The sequence below is a fragment of the Macadamia integrifolia genome, unplaced genomic scaffold, assembly GCF_013358625.1.
Source record: "Macadamia integrifolia cultivar HAES 741 unplaced genomic scaffold, SCU_Mint_v3 scaffold2909, whole genome shotgun sequence".
NCBI classification, from domain to species: Eukaryota; Viridiplantae; Streptophyta; class Magnoliopsida; order Proteales; family Proteaceae; genus Macadamia; species Macadamia integrifolia.
In genome coordinates, this window is record NW_024869051.1 from 11620 (window position 1) to 21360 (window position 9741).

The window sequence follows — 9741 nt, forward strand, 5'->3', positions numbered from 1 at the left end:
TCATATTATGTTGCATCTTTCGGGCTAAGTAGAGAAATCTACTTGTGAGCCTCTCTGATGTAGATAAGTCACTTGGACTTATTTTATTATAAATAAGCCTTGGGTTGTGTTATATATGTGTTGGGTCTTTGATTCTATAGGTTTTCTTTGAAATATGCCACTTTAATCTTGCTTTATCCCCTTTCTTTTACTTTATTTTTATTTCAGGATTTTTTTTCCTTCATTGTTTTTTAATTGCATGGGTTTTTTATGTTCGGTTATTTATTTATTTAATTTTAATTGCGTGGCTTGCGTATTTAAATTCTTAAATGACGAATGGTTAGGACGTTATTTTAGATATATATATGTTTAGGATGGTAGTTAGAATTAAATCACAAACATTAATCGGTTCACTTTCACATTATTAAAAGAAGCCATAAATAAAGTAGCTACTCTCCCTGTGTTTGATCCGTAGCTACAATGATCCGTACGCTTGCGGTTACATTTTAAATCCTAATAAGTTTTTGGCGCCGTTGCTGGGGGAGACAATTCCATATTATTTTTTGCTTTCTTTTGATAAATCAGAGTGCTTTGTTTGCTTTGTTTTGTTTTTTGTTTTCTTCTATTGAATTCCTGAGAAGAACAACTTGCAATAATAGTTGTATCGGTGGAGGTTGCCAAGCCTCATAGTATGATAAAGACAGGTTTCGCCCTGTAGCAGTACTTCAGGAATTGAATTGAGCAACTCTGGATCCCTGCCGGTAAGTTAAAAAAAAAAAAAAGCTTTTATTGTCTTACTTTAATTGTGGGTAGTTTTTTGTTGCATGAATGCTAGGGGGTACGTAATACTAAGAATTGGTTAGAAAAAAGAGATCCAACAAGTAGTGACCTTATACCTATACTCTCATCAGTACCATTTAATATGGGAGACCAACAGCCAAATCCTCCACTTAAATCTCTGAAAGATAGGTTCTACCTTGCTAGAGCATCCCAACCTTCCCGCATAGTTCTACCACAAGCCCAGGGTAATAATTTTGAGCTCAAATCTCAGTACATCACTATGTTGCCCCACTTTCATGGGCTACCCTCTGAGGATGCATACCTACTCCTTGGGGAATTTGAGAAGGTTTGTGTTCTGATTAAAGTCCAACAGTTGACTAATGATGTTGTAAAATTAAGGTTCATAACTTTTGCGCTCAAGGACCAAGCTAAGAAATGGCTCTATGGTCTGCCTACCAATTCCATTGCCACATGGGGTGAGTTTACTATAACCTAGCTGAAAAAGTTCTTTCCTTTGTATAAAACTAATAAACTCAGGAGTGACATTCTTCAATTTAGGCAGAAACCTAGTGAGTCGTTCTCCAAATTTATGGAAAGATTTAAGGACCACCTTCAGGAATGCCCTCACCATAGAATTGATACATAGAAAAATTTTCAAATCATTTATGAGGGTATTGATAATTAGACCAAGCAGTTATTAGAGTCTATGTACCCCAACGGTTTTACATCTTTTACAGATGAAGACGACTCTTAGAACTTTTTGCTTGAAGGTTGAGAAAACCAAAGAATGGGAGTCTATTCAAGAAATTGAAATGGGAGTCTATCCAAGAAATTGAGAGGACAAATAAGGGTTACCTTGTAGAAGGTGTTGTGGCCAAAGAGGCTCAACTTGAGAGTCTTATTAAGAGACTCGAAGCCATAGTAGTTAAAGGACCTGCCCATCTGAACCAAATAAATCATTCTGTGCCTATGTGTAGTTGGTGCCAATCTCCCACTCATGTGATGGAGGAGTGCCCTAATATTTTTCATGTGAATGGTTTAAATATAGGTCCTGAAAATGTAAATACCATATCCCAAAAAAACCCTTATAGTTAGACCTATAATCCAGGATGGAGGAACCATCCTGATGAGTACATTTATGTGTGAAATCTAGGGTAGTAAAACATGCATTTTACATATTTAGAATGTAGCTACCTTGGATTTTACTCTTTTTTTGTAGGTTTTATATTTTCAAGGCTTTAAGGACTATCGGGTGCTATATCTCTAATTTTTTATATAAAGAGGTCCTATTTCTTTTCATAGTTACGAGGAGGACGAAATTCTGAGCAAGATAGACGTGTTCAATTAAAAGTACATATTCGTTTGGTCAACCGTACAAGTGATTATTCTTTTCAGGCCATAAAAAAAATAATGGATCAGAACTGAATCGAGATGCAGAATCGGCCCATCTGTAGTTGTCCCAAGGGTGTAAGAAATATTTTAAATGCCAACAAGGATCGATGGATCACACCTTTAAGTGATAAAAGATTCGTTTTTAGTAACAAAAACTACTTAGCGTAGTTGGTGAGTTGTGGTGTGCAAAATCCCTTGCTTATTAGGAGGTCCCAAGTTCGAACCTCTCAGTTTGAAGAAGAGAGAGAAAAAATAGGAAAGAAAAAAAAAGACAAGGGCATGGATGGAATTTTTCATCAAAATAGAATATTGTCCAAATTCAAGCAAGAAAATTCGACCAAGGGGGGTTTCTTACCCAAGAAGAGAGAGAAAAATAGAAAACAGGAGAAAAAATAGGGAAAATAAAAGAGAAAAATCATAGGAGATTCTCTCTCAACACGTTTTCTTTCTTTTCTCTCCTACACCTCATCAACAAGAAAAAAAAATATTTTTTTTTAGAAGCTAAAATTGTTAGTTTCCCTCCCCCATTCTATATATAATAGAATTAACATAAGGGGAGGAGACACTTCATTCTTCTTCTAGGGTTTTTTTTTTAGTTGCTCTATCTCTTTCTCTAGCTCTAGTTCTAGGTTTATGCTTTATACACTTTTGTAATAGCTTTTTATTCAATTAATGTAAGCACTTTTGTTTTTGATTCAGTCTTTTATTTTTATTGTTTAAGCAATTGAAGTTGTTATTTTCAAGTTATAGTTCTAAGCTTAATTCTAGGCTTAGTTCTAGGTGACAAGAACAAGCTATGGAGCATGTCTTTCAAGTTTGATTTTTTTCTTTAGATTTGTTTTCTCTAGTACTAGAAATTTTAGATTTGGTTTATTCCAGATTTACTTTTTAGTACTGGTAGTATCTCAAATCGATCAAGTTTTCAGTTCAATGGTTGAAGTTCAAGTAAGTAGGTTCTTTCAGTAGTCTTCTCACCCCCTTCTCATTCCATCTTATGACTACCCTTTCTTTCTTGATTTGGGATTTTAATTTCAGTCATTACATTATTGCTTTCCCTTTCCTCCAAGGTTCATGACTAGAGTATGTATTGGCTTTGCCCCTTCTAGTCATAGAACCATCATTTTATAATTTTTTATTTTAATCCCTTTCCCTAAAGCCAAGTAGAGTAACCCTTGTAAGAGTGACTCTTTAGTCAAGTAGGGAAGCTCATACTATGATGCATCCCTCTGGCTAAGTAGAGAAACCTACTTGTGAGTCTTTCTCTAGCTTTATCCCATTTCTTTTATTTTATTTTTATTTCAGTATTTTTTTTTCATTCATCATTTTTTAATTACGTGGGGTGTTTATTTTCAGTTATTTATTTATTTAATTTTAATTACGTGGCGTACATATTTAAATTCTTAGATGACGAATGGTTATGACGTTAGTTTAGATACATATGTTTATGATGGTAGTTAGAATTAGATCACAATCATTAATCGGTTCACTTTCGCATTATTAAAAGAAACAAAAAAAATAAAATGATAGCTCTCCCTGTGTTCGACCCGTAACTACACTGATCCAAATGCTTGCGGTTATATTTTAAAATCTCAAACAAGTTTTTAGCACCGTTGTAGGGGAGACAACTCTATGTTATTTTTTGCTTTCTTTTGGTAAATCAAAGTGCTTTGTTTGCTTTGTTTTGTTTTTCCTTTTCTTTTATTGAATTTCTGAGAAGAACAACTTGTAATAATAGTTGTATTGGTAGAGGTCGCCAAGCCTCACAGTATGATAAAGACAGGTTTCGCCCTGTAGCAATACCTCAGGAATTGACGTGAGCAACCTCAGATCCCTGTTGGTAAGCTCCCAAAAGGCAAAAAATAAATTAAAAAAATTAAAAAAAATAAAAAAAATAAAAAAAAGGTTTTTCTTTTCATTCTTTTGTGCTTGTCTTACTCTAGTTGTGGGTAGTTTTCTATTGCATGAGTGTTAAGTGGTACGTAATATTAAGAATCGATTAAAAAGAAGAGATCCAACAAGCAGTGACCCTATACATTTGCTCTCTTTAAAACCCTTCAATATGGGAGACCAACAGCAAAACCCTCCACTTAAATCTCTGAAAGATAGGTTTTACCTTGCTAGAGCAGCCCAACCTTCTTGCATAGTTCTACCACAAGCCCAGGGCAATAATTTTAGACTCAAATCTCAGTACATCACTATGTTGTCCCACTTTCATAGGCTGACCTCTGAGGATACATACCTATTTCTAAGGGAATTTGAAGAGGTGTGTGTTTTAATTAAGATCCAACAGCTTTCTGATGATGCTATTAAGCTTAGGTTCATCACGTTTGCATTGAAAGACCAAGTTAAAAAGTGATTGTACGGGTTACCCACAAATTCCATAACCTTATGGGAACAATTCACAATTGTCTTCATTAAGAAGTTTTTCCCAACTCATAAGACCAATAAGCTTAGAAGTGATATCCTTCAGTTTAGGTAAAAGCTTAGTGAGTCATTTTCCAATCTTATGGAGAGATTCAAGGATCTACTCTAAGAATGCCCTCACCCTGGCCTAGACTTGTGGCATTTATGTCAAATAATTTATGAGGGTATTGATTACCTAACTAAATAAATGATTGAGTCTATGTGCCCTGAGGGATTTACATCCTTTACAGATGAAGGAAAGGCATGAGAATTCTTACTTGACTTAGCTGACAAAACCTGTGAGTGGGAATCAACCAAAGAGAGTGAAAGAACCATAGGAGGGAAAGGATATTTTGTAGATAAAATAGTAGCCAAGGAAGCCAATTTGGATAGCCTAATCAAGAGGATTGAGGATATAATTCATAGAGAGCCATCATCAGTCAATTTGGTTATGATTTGTGCTTAGTGCCAGTCCACTGGACATGTCATAGAAGAATACCCCAACACCTCTGGGGGCACTTCTAATGATAGTGTTAATGCCTTATATCAAAATAATTCATAGTAACATTTATAATCCAAGATGGAGAAATCACCCAAATTTCTCCTAGAATCAGGGCAACCAAACATGATTCTTCTAAAAAAGAGCAAAATCCTAACAATGCTTATGTTCCTCCTATCCCCTTTCCTAATCGATTGGTAAACAAAAAAAAGACTGCTTCCATGAAAAAATTTTTAGCAGTCTTCAAAAAGGTAGAAGCGAACATTTCTCTTTTGGATATCATATCCCAGATCCCCACCTATGTGAAAGTCCTAAAGGATTTGTGTATTCACAAACGTATCACTAGTGTGCCAAAAAAGGCATCACGAGAAATCGACAGCTGGAGGAGAGAGAAAATAATATTTTTTTATTTTAAAAAAAATGAGAGTATTCTAAGGGTGAAAGGCTGCAGAAGATCTTAGCGGCTGGGACTCCATTGTGTAGTTCTTTATTATAATCTTAATGTGACTAATCTTCAAGTACAAGAGAGAGAGTTACGTAATCAATACTTACGGGACTTCTAAACTTACACATATGTATTCTTTTACTCCCATTGATTATCATGTATGGGGTAAATCTATATGTTTATGTATTCTTGGTTTAGGGACTACACCCATGATTAATCTTTTATGATTGATTTATGATTCTTGTATTTTAATATCAATGTAGTTATTTATATGATTCTATGGTAAAGAATTCACAACAATTAGTATCAGAGCCAACCCTTATGGTGTTAGAATCAAGAAAAATCAAAGAAAAATTGATTTTATAAAGGATTTGAGTCCCAAATCATGAAAATCGTAATGTTACTATCATTTAAATGTCTTAGATTAATAAACTTTATTCATGAAAATTGTAGAAGACGTGAAAACGATTGCAATGGTATACCGTACATCACTGAAAACCTCCAGACGCGTTGGCACGCATCGCTGAAAATTGATAGTCAGAGGAGAGAGAAAATAATTTTTTTTTTATTTTAAAAAAAGGGCAACAAGTCATCGCTAGATCAATTCGGTAGGGTTTCTGAGTTAATTCGGTGATATAGTCAGGGCTTGACCCAACTCTGTTTGACCTGGTCAAAGGTTGACCGGATCGTTGACCATGCAATCCGAAGTTGTGACCCGAATACCCGAATTTGACCCGAAAGAACCGGTATTGATATGTCTCAATCGGGTTAGCCCACTTGGGCTGAACCATTCGGTTCAATAAAATCGAACCGGTTGGTTTGGACAAACTAGATTGATTTTGACCCATTTTTTTTTTTTTACAATTTCAAATTGCTTGTGCAGGTAAACGGTGAGGAATTTTTTACCCTGATTTTTTACGTTGAGTCCAATTTTTTGTGCTCTTCATTTTGATATATTATGAGCCTAGTTTTGATCAAATTTTATAGTTTATTTTGTATAAATTACAAGTATGGGAGTTTTGTGATTCTTCATAGTTTTTCCTCTTAATTGGAAGAAATGAAAGAAAATCAACCCATACATTACTTGCATATCAACATATGAACTTTTTTTTTGGCTAATGATTGACCATACCTTTGTTTACATATATTTTTTATTCATGCTTAAGCAATCCCACTTTTAGCTATCGGAATAAATTTGTAGACTATTGCAGTGAGGTTGAATGAAATCCACCAAAGTGGTAAAGTTCAATCTTATTGTAGTAGAATACAAATCAAATGTTTTCTTTGTTTGAAAAGACATAGAAGGGCAGTTGGTAGCAAGGTTGCTAATATTCACCCAAAGATGACATTATCAAAGAGAAGTCAAAGTTAAAGCAAGCGAAAACAGAATAGGGATTTCTCAACCTAGACGATGTTGTCCATCCAAAGATGACATTATTTTTCTAAAGATAGTAGAAGTCTTGCAATAATAGTAGAAACTTAAATGGACTAGTATGTTTTAGACCCAAAGGTTAGGAATGTAGATCGATTGACACTCTAATTATGTTTAGTGGTTAATGATGTAACATTGGTTTTAATTTTATTGATGTTACTTGCATTAATTATATATCGAATAGATTATTCTTCCTTGAGTTGAACTATTAAACTGAATGTCTTTAAAAGTGGCTTGAGAATATGAAGGTCTACATATACCTCAAATACCTAGTTTTCTATACAAGGAAAACCAAATCAATAGTTTGATATTATGTTTTTAGAGCAAAGATTTTTGTCCTAAAATGTGTTGGATAGTTGATCAATGGCAATAGGGTGGATGAACGTTTTATGGCTATTACCATAGGTTATAAGTTTATTTAGTGTGTTATTTTTGTATTTCGATTGGATTAATTCGGATTGGTTGGGTTGGATTAGTATCGGTTTTGATCAATCTAATACCAAGTTCTCAAACACTGCCATTGTTATTTGAAAACCTATTTATGAACATTAATTGATAAAAATGTTTGATTTTCTTTTGTTTTTGGGCTTATGTGAATAAGTTTATATGTATTTTATATTTAACGAATTGTGTTCTCCAATAAATGGATTAATTTATGATTGGTCGAACCAAGTAGGAGGATAGAATTATAGAGCTTAAGTTGTTTTATTAAGCTATTTTATGTGGCTCGACCAGTGGAAGGATAAATTAAATATACTAAGTTGCTGGTGGAAGGATCAATTCAGTGTACTATATTATTTTTCATGCAAAAGAACTATTTTAAGTTTTGCATTGATTTATTATTATCATGATATTAAAAATTTATTCATGACTAAAATATATAGTAAATACATATTCATGTCATTTTGTACTCGTATTTTTGTTTGAAATACCCTATGATGGATAAATATGTTAGAATTAAACTGGGTGTGAGCTTTCACACATTTTATGTTGCATAGTACATTTCTAGGAAGCTATGAAAGGATTAGGTGGAATTCATCAAAGTGGCACATCCTATTCTTTCATAGTTTTTTCAAATGCAGTAAGTTGGTGACATTTACCCAAAGGTAATGTCACCAAAGTTAAAGAAAACACATGCATGGAAATGACTGTAACTTAGAAGTTTCTAAACCCATATGTGATAAAAGTAATTGTATTTTCACAGTAAATTTAGATTTACAAGAGGACTAGTGTAATATCCCACTTCTTAAACCCGGTCTGATTTCGCGGTTGAACCGGTTTAACCATGCAGGAACCGAGCCAGAGGATGTTAGAGCGAGTTCCTTATGGGCTATGATGGCACGGGTGACCTTAAACACCGGCTGGCCCGACAAGTCCGAGCCAGTGCCAGAAGAGACGGGAGTGCCCAAACCGTGTACGTGCACCTACCATAAGGCTATGTACGGATAAAACAGGTATTATATCCGTATTTTAAGGTATAGACGTATGCTACATCGTATGCCTGGGGTGAGGTCCGAGCCGAGGTCCGGGCCCGGTCAAAATCCCAAGTTTTGACTCTTGGATGGGTATGTCAGGTGGGTACACCCACCCACCTGAGTGACCCATCCATCACTATTCACTTAAGTGGGAATAGTATATAAGCTTTATGACTTCTTTTCTTTCCTTTTATTACCCTCGTACGTTTGGTGAGAAAAGTAAAGAGGAGAGAGAAAAAGAAAGGGAAGAAGAAAGGAAGAAGAAGAAAGGAAGGATTTCAGCGGCGCCGAAGCTCGATCTTGCCATTCCGGTGCTGGGAGAGTAATCTTCAACTCGAGATCTACAGTTGGAGGTAAGAAAAGCTGGGTTTTATAAACATTCACCATACCCACGCTTTAAACCCTTGGTTCGAGTATGATTTCTTAAGATCTTGTAAACACCTCTTGGAATGATGGATCTAAGGTTTAATAGATGATTTATGTGTTGATCTTAAAGGATTTGAAGAGATATTGACAAGGTAGAAGGAGCATTGTGAGTTGGAAGTGATTTGGAGGGTTTGAAGTCATTCTTGAGCAAAGAAGGTAAGATGGTTCCCCTCACTTAAATCTAACTTAAATCTAAGCTAGAACCATCCTATAGGACTCTAAAGGTGTGAGGAATGGGTTGAGAAAAGCCCCATTTGGGTCCCCAAGGAATGGAGGAAGATGAGAAGAAACTGGGATTTTTCTGCCAAAACCGGCGGGTACAACCGGTGGGTCCCTACCCGCCTGAGACACCCATCCGAGAGGACCAGGGGGTCCCTGGCCAAACCGGCGGGTAGGACCGGCGGGTCCTACCGGCGGGTAGGTCCCAAACCGGCGGGTTGGACCGGTGGGTGGACAACCCACCTGAGTGACCCACCCGAGTGGACAGAATTTGATTCTTAGGTCCGATTGAGCCCAAATCGGACGTGGGACCTTCTTTCGACGTTCTAAACACGATTTTGACGTCGGATTTCATTAATTTTGATTCTAAATTGGTGAAGTACTAATCCCGCTCAATTTTGTTAGGTTCACCAAAGCCTTCCCGATTCGCTCCGGATCTCACCCGTACCGAGCGGGAATCCTTGTGCGCTACAAGTAAGTGGAGAGAGGACGTTTGGCCTTGTTTCAAGGCATTTGTTTGGCATTCATATAACTATATCTAATTTAGTCATGTCATCATGAATATGTTATATAGATTAGTCATTCCACTCATTGATGTGCATATATGCTATGTTTACTTTCAATTGCAAATTAAATGAGATGTTATATGTTGAATGTGGACATCATGTTGCATAATGCATTGATAGACTAG

The 9741-nt window shown here is 35.7% G+C and overlaps 2 non-coding genes across 2 annotated transcripts; both read right to left on the reverse strand.

Moving 5' to 3' along the window:
* Positions 1-1288: 1288 nt before the first annotated feature.
* On the reverse strand, positions 1289-1395 carry LOC122067444. The gene has a single exon (XR_006136736.1). It is a non-coding gene; the product is annotated as a small nucleolar RNA R71 (small nucleolar RNA).
* Positions 1396-4597: 3202 nt separating this feature from the next.
* On the reverse strand, positions 4598-4704 carry LOC122067445. The gene has a single exon (XR_006136737.1). It is a non-coding gene; the product is annotated as a small nucleolar RNA R71 (small nucleolar RNA).
* Between the last annotated feature and the right edge of the window lie 5037 nt (positions 4705-9741).